The sequence below is a fragment of the Manacus vitellinus genome, unplaced genomic scaffold (assembly GCF_001715985.3).
Source record: "Manacus vitellinus isolate BGI_N305 unplaced genomic scaffold, ASM171598v3 scaffold_4_pilon, whole genome shotgun sequence".
In the NCBI taxonomy this organism is placed as follows: domain Eukaryota; kingdom Metazoa; phylum Chordata; class Aves; order Passeriformes; family Pipridae; genus Manacus; species Manacus vitellinus.
The window spans coordinates 36,909,765-36,926,227 of record NW_021940604.1 but is presented as its reverse complement, the minus strand read 5'-3'; the positions used below and the strand labels follow the sequence as shown (position 1 = coordinate 36,926,227).

General features: G+C 44.5%; 2 long non-coding RNA genes across 2 annotated transcripts; one reads left to right on the top strand and one right to left on the bottom strand.

The window, feature by feature from the left end:
• The first annotated feature begins 711 nt into the window (after positions 1-711).
• On the top strand, positions 712-8,231 carry LOC108640682. The gene is made up of 3 exons (XR_001921378.1): positions 712-807; positions 1,688-1,820; positions 8,149-8,231. It is a non-coding gene; the product is annotated as an uncharacterized LOC108640682 (long non-coding RNA).
• Positions 972-4,392, bottom strand: LOC108640681. The gene is made up of 3 exons (XR_001921377.3): positions 4,134-4,392; positions 1,445-1,552; positions 972-1,312 (listed from the first exon to the last, which is right to left on the bottom strand). It is a non-coding gene; the product is annotated as an uncharacterized LOC108640681 (long non-coding RNA).
• Positions 8,232-16,463: the final 8,232 nt, after the last annotated feature.

Below are 16,463 nucleotides of genomic sequence, written 5' to 3'. Positions count from 1 at the left end.
TACTGACAGAAATGCCATCTTTTTCCAGAAAGCCAGGGTACTTCCCATCTGTGTGCCCCAAGCAAGCACTGCTGCTGGGGCAGCAAACACTGCCAAGGCATGTCTGGCACCCCATGCTTTTAGTAACCATCAGCCAAGGAGACCAGGTCCAGACACAGGAGCTTGTGGCAGGCAGGCCATGATCAGGGAATTTGTTTCAATTCAAGACAGAAGGAGAAGGAAGGGAGAAAAGAACGAATTATCAGATGCTGGTTTCTGCTTTTTTTCCAGTAAATCCCAGGAAGTTCACACCCAGTGGTTTGGTTCACCCTATGATGGAGTCAGGTCCCAGAGGTCAGATCAAGTCATTTCAGTGCAGGACATTCGGCATCTCTGTTGCCCCTGGCAGCCACCACTGGCAGAAATGCCAGGACTATGACCAAAGCCAAGCAGTTCACACTGAGGGTGCAGGGGAGGTTGTTCTCACAGTTGCTGCGGAGCAAATGTGCCAGGGCCACGCCATTTCGGGCCACGCCATTTCGAGCCACGCCACAGCAAGTGCGGTGGCCAAGACAGGTCTCCCCAGGTCTTCATCCCTTCAGCTGAAGGCAGGACACTTCCAGGGCCAACAGGGGCCTCAGCCTCCAGAGAGACTGGGCCAGGGCCAGAGGAGGAGGAGGAAAGCCTCTTTGCAGGTGACAAGGCCTCATGCATGCCAGAGCCTTGGAGCCCCGGCTGCCCTACAAAGGTCTGGCCCAGCCTTCCCTTCAGAAGTACCCAGGACACATGACATGGCAATGGCAGCATCTCCCCAGGCACGTTCCCCAGGTCAGACCCTCCACAGAGGTCGAAGTGTCACTGAGGGAAGGTCCGGCCACCCCAAGGCTCAGCCGGGGGTCGCCCCGCTGAGCAGGGGAGGCCGATGTACCAGCAGGCCGGCGGGGCAGAGGCGAGGGGTCCGGCTGGACAAAACACACAGGCGCAGAGAGCCATACTCTGTTGGAGCATTTTATTTCAAAGCTGTGGGTTGTTGGGTGGTGGGTTTTCCGTTTCCTCTCTCAATATTACTACACAAGCCCAGAGACCAGCCGTTCTTGGTCCGTCAGGGGGGCAGCGCCACAGCCCCAGCCGTGCTGGGCTGCCCGCCGGCAGCAGCAGTGGCAGTGGGCTCCTCGGGGCGCTGCGCCCAGCGGCCACATCGGCTGGCCTGTGTCCTGTCAGTGGGGTGGTGTGGACAGCACACCAGAGAGACAGAGAGAGGGAGTTACAGTCCAGCTGACTAGCTGGGAGAAACAGAGCACAGAAGGAGCTGGGCAAGGAAGGAGAGGCGTTTCTATGAAGGAGAGAAAAAGTAAAGTAGTTACACTCAAAAGTGGAGAGGGAGAGAGCCGGTAGCTCAAGGCTGGTTGGGAGGTTTGCTGGTCAGCAGGGCACCGGGGAAAGGGGGCAGGGAGGGGAAGGTTACCTTCAGCCTCGATGGAGGAGAGGAGGGCTGCTGCACACAGAGCAGCGACTGCGGAGCACAGTGCTGTCTTCATTTCTGCTCTTTCAGATCACAACAACATGAATGAATCTGCAGTGATGGAGAAGGGGGGAAGGGGGAGAAAGGAGAAGGAAATGATACGTGTGGATTAAAGGACTGCGTGGGTGTATTCATGAAACATAAAAACCACGAACCACGGATTTCACTTTGTTCCCTTATCCCCAGCCCCCACCCACGGGACCAGGTTGAAAACTCTAGACTTGAAAGCTGTCCAAGACGACAAAAGAACTGTATGACTAACTGGAGAGTCTCATCTTGCAATAATGTGCCTTTTGTTGCTGAAGTCTTTCCAACCACAGTAAGTACTTGAAGCTTTAACCTAGTTAGGGTTAATTTGATCAGGGAAGCGCAGTGAAGACCTGTGCCTCCGCACAGACAGGAGCCAAAAGGGAGCTCCATGACTTCATCGCTGAATGTGATGATAGCTAATTCAGTGGTCATTCCTGCCTTGGATCAACTAAATGTCTCTTTCAGCTGGGGATTTTATTCGGCTCCTTTTTCATAACTGTTGAACCACTTAGTTAGCTTTGTTTTAGTGGTCTCAAGGCAGTTTGGAAACTGTAATAAAATTTTTTTTGAGGGGTTCTGCCTACAAATGTACTATTCTTCATTTCTTGAAGGTCTGAAATAGGTTATACAGAAGTGTGTGTGACACACAACTGAAATCCGACACGTCTGTCTAGCCATGATGTTTCAACATCTGATAATTCATTTACATGTCCTTAGAGAAAACAGATTTAAAATACACTATTAAAAGCTGACAGACAAAAGAGTCTCACAATCGCTGTAGGTTGTCTGGCAAAAAAAGGTGGGATTAGGCCAAGTTAGCGGTTCTTAATTGCAAGCAGCTTCATAACTATATGCTCTGTGCCATGTAAAATTACTCCCAATTACTCCAGCCAAACTTCCAAATTATTTCCTTGTCTAAGTAAAGGCTAATATGAACAGTTCACATCGCTTACAAATATAAGTGTTTCTAAAGTTTGGGATTTTCTATCTTGGGAAGTAGGAGAGGGGCAATTTGTCTGAATAAAGTCATAAATGCATCATATATCATAATTAGGCTGGAGGAAAGAGAATTCCAAAAGCAATTAGGCAACAGATTTTCTCGGGAAGATGCCAAGAGCAAAACAAAAGAAAAATACATAAATCATTCATCCACAGAAACAACTGAAAGGGAAAATAATATTCTTTTACCATCTAGAGAACTACCCAGCAAGGCACACTTATTGGGTGGACGCTGTGGAAATCCAGGAATTTCCTAGTTACTGACACTGAGCTTAACAGGCTTCTTTTGAGCAGCTGTATATACTTGCCTTAGCCAAATGCCTTTACTGCACATGAAAATATCAAGAGCTCGAAGAAAACCTAAGCAATGGTTTCAGTCCAATGGCAGTTCCAGAGGGTAAACAGAAGAGTAATATTACCATAATGATTCCCTAACACAGGAAAGGCGAGCGTTAGTATTAAATTGCCCTGAAAGCTCCAAAATCATATCACAGCTCTGCATGGAAAACGGCTGTCCCTGGGAAGATATACAGCACTGTGCAGTGAGTTTAATGATCGCCTGAACTTCACGCAAAAGGACGTTTTGTCCTGGAAATCTTGTGCAGGCTTTGAGTGCCATCTCTTGATCCTTCTGAAGAGCAACAGAAATTAATCATCTCACAAAGGCATCTAGGAGTTCACTACTGTTGCAGGTCTACCGTTTTTGTTTCATGAAATACATCATCTCAGCCAAAGCATTCATTTGTCCACCCAGGAACACTCTGTTTCCTTCTTGCAAATTTAGGAATGTGAAACAAAGCCTGGAGGTGGCAGAGGAAAGGTCCTCTCACTGGCTCAGTTGTGACACAACAGACTTTGTGTCAGAACTAAAGGTTTTCTCATTGACCTTTAGAGACCGTTTAAAAAAAAAAAAAAAAAAAGAACAAAAAAACAGCCTTTCACAGTGCCAGTCCAATCTCACACTAACTCAACCTATGAAAGCTTAGCCAAAGCTCTCCCAGACAGAGTGCAGGACATTTACCATTTTAAAGAAGAAAAAAGTAACATAAACCAAAAAAAAAAAAAAAAACCGCAAGAAAAACCCACTACCTATCAAAGGCATAAAAAACTGGAAGCAAGAGAAAGCATCACCGGCAGCTGTACACACAGGGGAGGGAAGCGAGAACTCCTGCCAAAGCCGCAGCGGTAGCATTGCCTGCAGGCGCGCTGGGCGCTGACAGCGGGCTCCGCCTGGAGCCTCCGGCCGCCGGGAGCCTCCGTCTGCGGAACACCGCCGCCTCCCTATGTATTTCTGCCCAGGCGCCCGGCACCCCGCCGGGCTCCCCCGTGCCCTCCCCGGGGCTGACAGCCAGCAGCGCCGGGGCGCTCTGCTCTTCACCTCTCCTCCGCCCGGCCGCACGCCTGCAGCCGGCTCTGACATGCCCAAAGCGCACATAACACGCTCCTTCCCAATCCCGTGCCAGCCTCCAGCCCGGCGCTGCTAATCCCAGCCTAAGGTGCATCAGAGGGGGCTGCATGCGTGCTGCGTGCGGACAGGGCGGGCCGCGGGGGTCGACGGCGGGGAGGGCAGGGGACCCCCGCTCCTGCGCGGGCACACACAGACCTGCCGGGGTGGCCACGGGGTGCGGGATCGGTGACAGGACAGCTCCTCCGGCGATGACTCCGGCGGTGCCCGCAGCGGCAGCAGCCGGAGCAGTCGGACCTGGGTAAAGGGAGGAGGATAAAGATGAAGCTCCGGGGGCACCTTGTGGAGGGAGTAGCAAGTAGCAGCAACGGCGAACGAGGAGCAGCAGCGGCGGCAATAGCTGAGCGCAGAGGAGGCGCCTCGATTACTGTAGCTCCCGATGCGAGGGGTCTGTTTGGGAAGACTTGCCTTCTCCAAGTGGGAAGAGCCTCTTCTCAATCTGCTACTTAATAGAGGGCTGTTCCCAACTCTCAATTTACCCTCGTAAGCGGTTACGAAACTGTAGGGAAGGTGGACTGCTGCCACCGGGTGATATATGCGCTGCTCTGCTCCAGCAAGGAAGGGGATCCACTTCTGGAAACTGGCGCATACCTCCGCGCATTCCTGCGGCATGAGACGGGCGGCCGCCGCGGCAGCGCGCCCGGAGGCAGGGGCCCGGCCCGCCGCCCCCTCCCTCCCCTAGGCTTCCCAAAAGGGGGAGACACGGGAGAGCAGTGTAAGAACTGGGTCTCCGGGCACGGCTTCGAGGGACGGTGCCGCGGAGGGTGTCCCCGCGCAGTGGGTTCCGCGCAGCCCCCGTCGCCCCTGCGGAGGGCCCGCTCGCCCTGCCGACCTGGCTGGTCTCCAGGACAATCTTGCAGAAAAGCGCGGGTACTCCCAGTGCCGCAGCCGGAGCCTCGGGGGCAAAGGGGATTTAGTCATTTTGGCACAGTTCAGGTGTGTCTGGCCTCCACCCTAGGCAGTCGACATATATATAAAACACACACTCCCCCCGACACCCCTCCTCCACATGGGTGTTTTGGGTCGAGCACAAAGCGCCGCCGGAGCCGGGAGCAGCTGCGGCGGACCGAGCACGGCTCCCCGGGCACAGGGACGGGGCGCACGGCCCCTCCGTCAGATCCTGTGGAAAACCCGCGCCCGTAGGCCCTGTCTGAAATTCTGTGCCTTCCAAAGGAACTGCACCTTCCAGTATGGGGCCAAGCCCGTTGGTGGACAGGGTCCGCGAGGGTCTCCCGTCTCTCGTTCCCAGGAGCCTGCCCGTGGCACCCGGCGCGTCCTGGCCTCTGCAGCGTGCCGTGGCAGAGGGTGACACGGCGAGACACCCTGTCCCTTCCCTGTCCAAGAGGACAGGTCGTCCAGCGGGGCTCAGCCAGGGCTTCCCCGGGGCCCGCCGTCAGCAGCGCGTCTGCTCCCACATTAGCGGAGAAGGGCATCCCCGGTAACGCTGTCGAAGAGGTTCGTCTGGGACCCTTTCGGGCTAAAATACGGGATGCCACCGTCCCCGAGGAGCAGGTCCGCAACTCGGGACTCGGAACAGAGCTGGGCGAGGAGCGGGAGCAAACAGGGAGGGAGAGACCCGCGGCCGTCCGAGAGGCGCAGCCCCGCTCCCCCGCTGCCCCAGCGCCGCCGTCGGCGCGTCCGCGGTGCGGGAGCGCCCCCGGTGGCGGGCGGCGCGGGAGTGGCGGCCGACCACCGACGTACCGTCCGTCCGTCCGTCGTCTGTCCTCTGGGCCCTCGGGGCCACCGCCAAGGCGACAAGATGGAAACCAGAGCCAGGAAGGGTGGCGAGAGGGAGAGAGGGAGCCAAGCCTCAGCGCGGAGCTGAGGACCCCGGCTCGGAGTGGTCGGTCAGTCTCCGGGGCTATGCTGGGTCCCTGTCGGCCCCGTGCACGACGTGACTGGCAGAGCCATCAGGAGAGGTTCCAGCCGGGATGGAAGTGACCGATAGCAGAGATTAATATTTTAGCAGGGGACGGCTCCTTTTTCCGTGGGACTGGGAGATCAAGGAGCAGGCAGGAGGACGTGTGTGTCCTGAGTTTCATTTCTGTAACAGACCTGTCATCTCCATGGGAACCCAAACGCTGAAAAGAAAGTGATAACCAGAAGACATGCACTGACCTTTCCAGACACTTTGGAAGTGAGTCAGCTCCTCTTTGGGACACAGCACAGTTTCAGCTGTCTGGTATTGATAGAATGCGCTTTCCAAAAGCAACATCTCCTCTGCTGATAAACTTTAAAATACTCTTGACCTATTAATCCCACTTGCCCAGTTGTTGAGTTGGATTTTCTCTTTTGGCATTTTGGCATGGGGAATTGAGTTTCTTCCTATCCAGATCTGATATGTAATAGCAATATTTCTAAGAAATAATAAGTTAAGTTTTAAAAATTTTAATTTCCTGAATGAACTTACCAAGAACACCAATATAAATGAGGTGTCAACAATAGTTTCAGAAGAAGGAGGATCAGGGATTACGATGAAATATCCTTCCATAGGAAGTGGATTAAGGCAAATGAAGTATTTTTATCACTTGTGCACTGCAACAGTATTTTTTTACAATTCACTGTGGATTTTTTCCATCATAGGATAGCCAAGATTTTATGTTAATAGTTAAAATTGCTTAATGCAAATAATGAAGATGGAAGAAAATATGCATTATTCTATTAAACTTAAATCACTCAGACCAATTATTTAAAAATGTTTAAATAATTTGGTGTAAAGCTATGAATGAATTCATATGAGTGGAGACTTTGAAACTAATGGGCCTCTCAGAGTTGCAAGAATCTCAGACTCTCCCTCATAGACCCTCAGATGCTGCTGAGGGTACAACTTCCTTTTCCTCTCAGCTGACCAGCTTTGCTTAATTTCTTGGCCTGAAATAAGATTCAGAGCTGGCAAAAGCAAACAAATGACTCTTGGGGCAGCAGGATTTTGTTCTTATCTTTAACTCTTTGTTCTAACCATTCTAATCATGCTTCTCCTAAGATCATTTACATGTAAAATACACTAACAAATTGCTTTTAGAATGTGTGCTCCCATACATCACAGTAATTAAATGGGTTGTTTTTAATCAGCTCTGTTGCTATGTACGTTCATAGTCTGAGTACATAATATGTGATGCAGAAGGCATTTCTGAAATGCATAAACATTTACTAACACTCTCCTGACTGCTTGTTTCTCAGACAAGTGTTAAACACATTAAGACCCTTGCACTCCAGCTCTGTATTTTCTTTGCTATCTAAGCCGAATACACTGAAACAGTGACAAATTTAAATACAAAAATTGACATTTAAATTCATATTTATGTTTTTAATAATATTGCCCATTTCTGGTGTAGATATGTAATATTGCAGGTAACCAGGAATTTCTTAGAAATTTTTAACTGGTTTTGGGTCTAGAGTAATTCAAGCAACTTTGATCTTCTGGCACCTGTTTGTTTTTTTTTTGTTACCTCAGACTGAATTGCCAGGGCAGAATAAAACAGTACATTCTACATTTCAGCACTGTAAACCTTGAATATTGTTTCCATGTGGATACCACACTAGATTTGGCCTCTGTGTCTTCTTGAAAGTTAGTTGCATCTGCTTTACATATGGATATGGTAAATGCATTATTCATATGAATATATGCACTTGAGTATATGTTTTCACAGAGGAAGAATAAAAAAAAAGCTTCAGCTCTTTGAACGTTAAACAATTTATAGATTAAGCATTAACTATTGTACAGGCAAAACTGTGCTGCTGCCAGTGACTTGCCTACATCTATTGGGGAAGTACTTTGCTGGTTGGTGTATCACTGCATCTCTCTCTACAGTACATCTAGATTAAACATTGTCTTAGTACAGTCACTTAAGAGGCCCATTAATTCCTTACTGCACAGTGCACAGCCTTTCCACTGTATTTTTTATTCCCTATTAAGTCAGTCATAGAACTAATATTTCATGGTATTATATCTGCACCTATAAAACTCAGAAGGACAAAATAGAGCAAATTGCTTCCTCCAAGCTCTGCCTTCTCTGAGAGATTTCCAGTCTATGGAATGAGAAGAACTCAGTCGGGTGTTTATTTATTTAGATAATTTCATTTCAGAGCTGGTATTTAGAGATCAGTACTAGTCTGACCTCTTATAATGAGAACTGGCTTCTTGTATTAGCAGAGTTCAGAAAGGACTGTTTCTACCTGAAATCTACTCATTTAGTGGAACAACTGTGGAAGCAGCATCCCTGGAGAGTGTGACAGCCACAAAAAAATTATCTCCCTCACCAGGTATGTTTTCCTTAGCAACTGTTTATTTCTCTAATTTGTCTAACTGATTTTCCCCATCATGTAATACTCTGAAAGTAGAAAATTATTGTGGTTCCAGATAAGTAGAACTGGAAAAGTAAATAAATCATTCAAAAACAGAGGTATAAATAGAAAGGAGCTGGTCTTTTAATGCAATTTGGGAGTCTTAAAAAAGCCAGTTAATTTGTAGGCAGTAATTCTAAAAAACTGTAGATCTTTAGTTCTAAAATTGGAAAAAATAGATGCAACCATCTTACAGTCCCTTCCATATATATACACCAGCACACTTTATATTAAAACGTTCCTAAGTAAAGATGCTTTCTTTCAAAGAAGCTGGTTCATTATTTCATGACAGAGTGCTGATCTATTCAGGAAGCATTCTGTAATAAAGCCAATACAAATCTTGCTCGAGTAAAGAGAGCAAGAAAATAAAGTCACTGAGGACAGTGACTCTCTATATTTTTCAGGTGTCACACTATCTTTTAACATGACCATTCCTGTCACAGCAATGGACTAGCCACAAAGAATTGTGAATGCAAATCTAAGCATTCCTCTTCTTCACGTAGCTGAGGGGTCCCCAGTGAAAGAATGATGATCCATTGAGATCATCATTCTGACACTACTGAGAAAACCCATAATTTTAAAAAATCAAAACATTTTTAAAAATCACTAGTCATTAGCTTCTACTTGCAGAACATTATATTGCAATGGTCATTGAGTACCTAATTGGATTCAATATCTACTGAAAGATTAATCCCTGTGGGTTTCCCTACATTTGGTAACCCTTCAACTATTTCAGTGTAATTACACCCTACAAAGAAACTCACTATATTAATCAGCAACAAAGTCTGAAATGGCACAGTGCCAAGCTCTGAATGGGAACATTTTGCTAATTCTTCTTAATCCTTCTATATTAAAAAAAAAAAGTCAATGTATATTGTGACAGCAGGGTCTGTGTAGGTAGTCTTATGGAGAAGATAAGCTTGTGTATGAATTGGCAAGGTGCTCAAAGGTATTGAAAGTTCAAGTTGTATTAGATCTTTTTGTTGCAGACAATGGAATAGTTAATGATGGGGGGAATTTTAAGACAGAATCTTTGTCATTAGGCCAACGACTGATGCAGTCCTTAACTCCTCCACAGAGACAAAAGGCATTGAGGATGCAGAGATTCCGGACTGGGGTTGGAGGGAAGCTCTCAAGAGGGAGTAATCAGCTGCTGCTGCACTCTATCCAATGCACATCTTTCCATGGAGGTTTAGAGGATTTAAAGGTCAGCCCCAAACTGTCAGTTCAGCAGGACAAACATTCAAAACCTTAAGCACTCTAACAAGTGAATCTGATGCAAATGCACAGAACCATAGTAAAGGAGGCTGGAAAAGATCCTGAGAGGTCATTTAGTTTATCTGCTGTTATTTCAAGTACCCTGGACTTCAAAGAGAAATCCTCCATACCATACCTAGTACTAACAGCATACTTTGGGGAGCTGTTTTTAGTGGCTGACAATAGATAATAACTTGTTTTAGGTGAGTTGCAAGTTGTCCATAGTGTGACTATGAGCACAGCAGTCAGAAATAAGTTGGATTGACAGAGTAAGAGTCTACTCTGAAGTAAAAGGGAAAATTATTTCAGGGGGAAAAAAAGTCCTGTACCGGAGAAGCCTGTATCTTTGGATCATAGAATCACAGAATGGCCTGGGTTGGAAGGGACCTTGAAGATCATGTAGTTACAACCCCTGACTCCACAAAAATAGTCTCCTTTAAGTGTGAAAAATTGTTTGCTTAACTGATATCTCTGCAAACTCTCAGCCTGAGAGCAAAGAACTCGGATTGGGAGATTCCTTCCTGCCTGTGATTGTCAGAGGTACAGACCCCACCAGTCTTTAAAACCCCTTTTGCTTTCAGAATATGTCTGCATTTGGCAGTCATGTCGTTTTTTGACCATTTCTAAACTTCAGGGGGGATGGACTCTGTGATTATCACCATCCTTGCTCCACACTCCTCAATTTTCAATCTCAGCATCTTGATATCCAGACTGGCAGGTTGTGGCATTCATCACAGCTTTTTCCTTTCCAAAAGAAAGAGCACAAGAGGCAAAACTTGGGCTAGGACACAGCCAGGGAATGCACCAGGCCCATGGATTTGGATAGCCCAGATTATATGTATTTCCCTGGGACCTATAGGACTCTTATCTGCATGTCATCTATAACAGATGTTGATGGACATATGGAAGTTTTGAGGGTTTTGGAAAAAAGAGTCGGGCAAGAGCTTAGCTTGCAGGCACTAGAAGCAATGCCTAGATATCACGTGTCAGGACATTTATGAACTCCACATGAGCCACCTTTAAAAAGGAAATCTGTTTCTTTTGCACAAGTTGTAATTGGCTAGTGACTAAGGAGTAAAATACACAAAACAAAACAATGCAGATTTAACTCAGCATTTCTTAATGCAGCCTTGTGGCTGCTGCATCCCAAGATGTTGAATGCTAACAGTTCCAAATACCAGAACATAAGATTTATTTGGATTATAAATAGATGTTGCCCTGTATCAGAACTACTCTGTTGTGTAAACAGAAAACTATTGGCTTTTGTTTCTACTTTTAAAGGTTACTTGAAAGCTCCCACCTACTCTTTGCTGACAGCCTTTTTCACCTGTTGGAATTGTGGCGCTCTCTCATGTATCAACACCTCTACAGCTTGCTGAGAAGTTTCACTTGAAGCTGTTAAAATATCTCCTCTCGTATGCCCTTTCCTCCAATCTTTTGGATGCTCTCCAGCTGGCCTCGCCACTCTGTTAGTCTTTAGCCACCCCAGTTTAATGAACATGTCTTGCTTCTGGCATTGTCCTGATTTCTGCATATATTTCTTATCTGGAGAAATGTTTTTGCTGCAGTGTCTCTTCTTTGTTTTACAAAAAAAAAAAAAAAATAAATTCATCTGCTCAGGATTTTTTAAAAAATAAGATTTTTAGCACAAATTACGCTCTGAAACACTACCCAGGTTGTTTCATCCTTTGCTATTACATTTTCTTGAGTGTAAATGTTCAGCTGGTAAATCTGACCTGTTGCTCCTTTACCCTCTGCCCAGTGCCCTTTGAAATGTGTTTAAGGGATTTCCTGCTTAAGGCACATCACAACATGGGGCTTTACTACATCATGCTCTTCTTCCCCAGCTAGGAAGAGCAGCAGCTGCAAAATGAGGTCCCCTTATGCTAGGAGTAGCTGCTGGGACCTTATTTTTGATAAAAAATTCAGAATATGTTTCTCTAACCTCCAGAGAAGCTGAGAAGGCAGACAGGGCATGTGCTCCTTGACACACGCCCCTCCATCGCAGCTTTGCTGCTTGAGAACACTGACTGCACCTTTGCTCTGTCCTGCATTCTTACCTCAGTTGGTATTTGCTTCTGGGTTATTATACATTTAGGTGCCTGCACATGAGCTCAGCATCTAAACTTCTGCAGTGGCTGATGAAGACCTAGTTAATGAACTCAGGAGTGCCCGAGCAGTTTGGCCACCCACTATGCATGGGGCTTGGCTCAGCTGCTTTCACATTGGCCTCTAGAACCATTTGAATTTCCTGCAGCATCTGAGATCTCTTGTGGAGCTGCCAGATATAGACCAGGACCCACATACAGTGACACATCTCAAACTGTTCTAGACCACTTAGGAGGCAGAGGCAGGCCTCCAGTGCTGTTTTGGGTGTCACAGGCATCCTATTAGTTCCCCGTTGCTATAACACAAATGTATGAGTCTCCTGCAGGTCTTCTGTTCTATTTGCCAGCCCAAAGCAAATGTCCCAAATATAGCCTGAGATGGTGCTAGGCACCCAAGTTCAGGCACTGAATTGAGCACTTTCACTTTTCATCTCTGGTACCTTTGCCAGACAAATCTTCTACTGGTGCCAAGCTGGTGCTAGTCTGCTCAGGTAAATACATACTTACCAGGAAGCAGAACAAGACCAGCAAATGGGCCTGATGCTGATCAAAAGATGTTTAGATGGTAGGGATTTCCAGGTTCTACCCACCTGCTTTTCTGCTTTTAGATCTCAGACCCAAACAAAGAGGCACAGATTGTGACAGAGGTTCCTGCCTAACTCTGTAAAACACATCATATGCAGCCCAGTCATACAGTTGATGTCTCTCCTGCACCACTCCCCAGTTTTGTAACTTTCTTTCAGAAACTGCATTTACATTCCATAATTAATTATGGTCATACATATTATTTCCAAAAATAATAAAATCCTTTCCTGCTGCTATAAGATTTTTTCTATTTTATTATTTTAATAGAAGATAATTTCTTCATATTGCTCTTCTGAAATATCAGGCTATTTATGCAAATGTCAGAGTATGGATTTAGCAATCTACCTTAGGCATTTCTTTTTGAAAATCTCAGCCAAAGGGTGAGAAGGTGTGCTAACTTCCTTGTGCACTGCTTTCCAGCTCTGTGGCACAGTGGTCCCAGTGCAATGTTCCACACATGGCACATATTAGCACACCACACTATATTTAGCAATATGTGCCCTAATGCTCCTAAGAGATGACTGAATAAACCTTGATAACACAGTTGGCCTGGCTCCTTTGGGACTTGTAACTTCCCACTGAGCAATAGAGATCATTAAAATGTTTTAATTATATAATTCCCTTTTGCATAGTGCTGTGATAGATAAGATTGCATGTGTGTGTCAGCCTTTCCATTATAAACTTCAGGTCCCAGAGCATTAGTCATCCAGAGTAAGTGCTCTTGCTGAGATGAAACAATGTGGAACTATTTTGATATTATATAAACATATATAACTCAATTATTATTAATAACACATTAGTAACTTAAAAGTCCTGATGAAATCACAAGCTCCTCCTTGGAACCCTGTAGGAACAGAAGCTGCTCACAGTTATTAGGAACAAACTGTCTCAACCGAATCTCACTGAATCTCCCTCTCTCGCTTTTGTTCCAAAAGACACCTCTGAGTATCTGGGAATCATATTACAGTCACATTGATGAGGATGATACCAGGAGATTCGCATAGAAACTCAGAGAAATTTTAATCTGTAAATAGGAACATTTTAGACAGATCGCGTACCTCGGATCCTGCACAGGCCAGATTTCTTGGCTAAAGGGAAAACTTATGTGGAAAACAGCCATATACAAGTTTTTTGGGGTTTTTTTGGTTTTTGGTGGTTTGGGGTTTTTTTGCTGTTTCAGGTACTATTAGAACTGGACTATGTCTCTTTGGCCCTGAGAAGTCCTCTATAAAATTTTAACCCTATTAGCACATTTAAATTATCTCATTTAAACACCTTACCGTACTTTTCAAGGGAAATATTCTGCTGCTGCTCCTGTTGAAATCACAGGGAACTATCTCTAGGTGAGCTTCACAGGCAGACTCAAGAAGAGAGTTATTCCTCAATACACCTTTAACAGCAAGGATACCTTCTTATTAGATTGATATATCACTCTACTCTCTCAGTTTACGACTCTGTTAGCAGTCAAACGCGTGTTGTTCATAGAGGAAAGAGAGCACTTACGCTGCAATATGCTTTTAAAGCAATACCGTGACCTTGTTCATTTCATCCTTAGTTTGCAACAATTCTATTTAGGAAACCTTAACTTAGATAACTTTAAAACTCAAAGTCTCCTGTGGTATTTTCTATTGTACCTCCTTCCATTTTCTGGTATGTGTAAAGCTTAAATATTACCAGATATAACCCTGACCATCACTTTCCAATTTATTTCCATGCCTACCAGACAGCATCTTGCCTTTTCTGCAGACGGAGACCCAACAAGGCAACGGACAGACACTTTCAGGAGTGAAAATACCAAAGTGGGTTAACATTACAATAAAAGAATAAAATACCATGAAGGGAGAGGGAAGATGGTTAGATGCCCCTGATAAACCAGACAGAAGAGAGGAAAGATACCTACATTTCAAAGAGTTCAGACTGGTGGATTGGAACTCTAAGAAAGAAACACATAAACAAAGGACAAATTCATCCCTCTTTGGCAGTTTTCTCTAGGACACAGCAGGCTATATGCAATAGGAGTGAATGCTTTGTGAACTGAGTAAACTGTATACAGGTACTAGTATTCTTCAAGGATCTAAAACCAGGACTGCCTGACTGAGGACTCAGTGAAATAACTCCTTTCCTCAAGTACCTCCCCAGCCCCTGAGAACGAATTTGATTTTTCACAACATTTATGAACAGGAATCACAGCCAATTACCTCTTTTTGTTGAGGACATCTTTTTGAGAAAATAGGTACAATTGTGCTTTAGCTTTAGATGTGTTTTGGGGAAGGCTGTGATCAGTTAGTCTAATAGAAAACCTGTGAGTAATAACAGTAACTCTTGAAAAATATTGAGGTAAGACCAAAACACATATCACAGACTATGTACTGCCCACTGAGTTTGAAGACTTGAATACTTACATTCAGAAAAAGTACAGTCCAGCCAAGAGATTCTCCTCAGATTATGTTTCTGGACAAGTCATTATTTTTATAGCAGAATTAACTGTCTGCTGAAAAAATAAGTGGAAAGGCTCAGGCAAGTTAGATTAGAGAAGGTGGTGTTATTGTTAAAAGGAACTTCGTTAAAAAAATAATCACACAAGCATGCACATGAAAAGATACATTGGTTCTGACTTACTCACTGCCTAAATACCTTCTTTAGGGTCAAGTCAGGTTGATCAGATTGCTTTTGCCTTTGAAAGTCTGATTCATCCTACCAACTATGAAGGTTAATTTCCAGTTCTAATATGTAACAGAATGGGAGAGTAAGGAAGGACATGAAAAATGCCCCAGAAAATTCATTATGCTTTCTCATAGTTCAGAGCATTGATAGCCAAGGTAAGCAACATTAGGAAAGTGATATTTGTACTCTGGGATCTGGAAACAGAAAAAAAAGTACAAATAAGAACATACACTTAAGAGATCTCTTCGGTGTTTTCTTTTTACTTCTAAGAGTTTCTGAACTTTTTCATAGTGTCTTTTACAAAGTCAGTGCTGTGTTACTGTGTAGTATTAGTCCTAAGACTTTTACTGGGGAAATTTTTGTCTGTGTCAGGCTAATTGGATCTATACATATATTCAAGCCAAGAAAATGTAGCCCTGGGCACCATTCTAAGAGTTGATATTCTGAGCTACCTTCCAAATGCAGAAAGTAAAACATGGTCTGTACATCTGGAGTCTCAGAAAGGATTGTGGAACCCAGAACTGCAGCACTGAGGATTTAATTTTCTTCTCTTTCATCTGTCTCATTATTATTTGAATAGTCACTTCTCTTAAAGTACCATAAACAATTTTTTTTCATTCTAACAAAGCTGGGACACTACTAAGCTTTCACAGAATCACAGAATGGGTCAGACTGTAAGAGACCATAGTGAGTCATCTAGTGCAACCTCCCTAAGCTTTCTTTGTTAACCTTAAAAACACAGAAGTTTAAAAGCTTAAGTAATGCAAATTAGGGCGACAAGGAAGGTTGAAGAGATGAAGTACTCTTGCCTATCTAATGGAAAACGTCCCCCAAGTGTTTGGGGTGATAAGCAGAACAATTCAGCTCAGTGGAAGCCAGCACAGCGTTCCCACATTCTCAACTCCAGGAGGCTTTCCCATCCTTTAAAACAAAATATTAAATAATGATAGCTCCCATTTCTAATAACAGTAACTGAAAAATAAATTTTACATTAACTTGAAATAGCAAATAAAGTTTACATGAAATTTTTTAGAGGGGAGAGATACTGTGTGTATTGCCTAAACACAAATTAAAAGTAGGACTGCAGTAAGGTATAGCACCTAATTCCAGAAAATTATTTAAAGATGGCAGTAATTAAGCACTGCAGTAGTACAATCAGAAAAGTACACAGTTTAAACATGTTAACTGCTAGAAGTCCATGACTTCATATTACTTACTATTTTATTCTTTTAATTTTTTTTCACATTAGCAAGGGGTAATGCATGTTGCTTATTTTATTTTCTGCTACTCATAGAATACCTACAGCAAGATTAGAGGTAAGATCTTCAGATAATTTCAGCTCTAGAGAAGATACAGCTCTCTTTTTATATTTTTCCTAGAGACAGTGTAGGCAGTATAGGCAGCCAGTTTACATCTTCTGGCGACTTGTGATGTGGACATGCCTGCAACAAAATAAATCTATCCATAGAATACACAGTAGATGGGAATTTCCCTGTTAGCTTTGTAATGC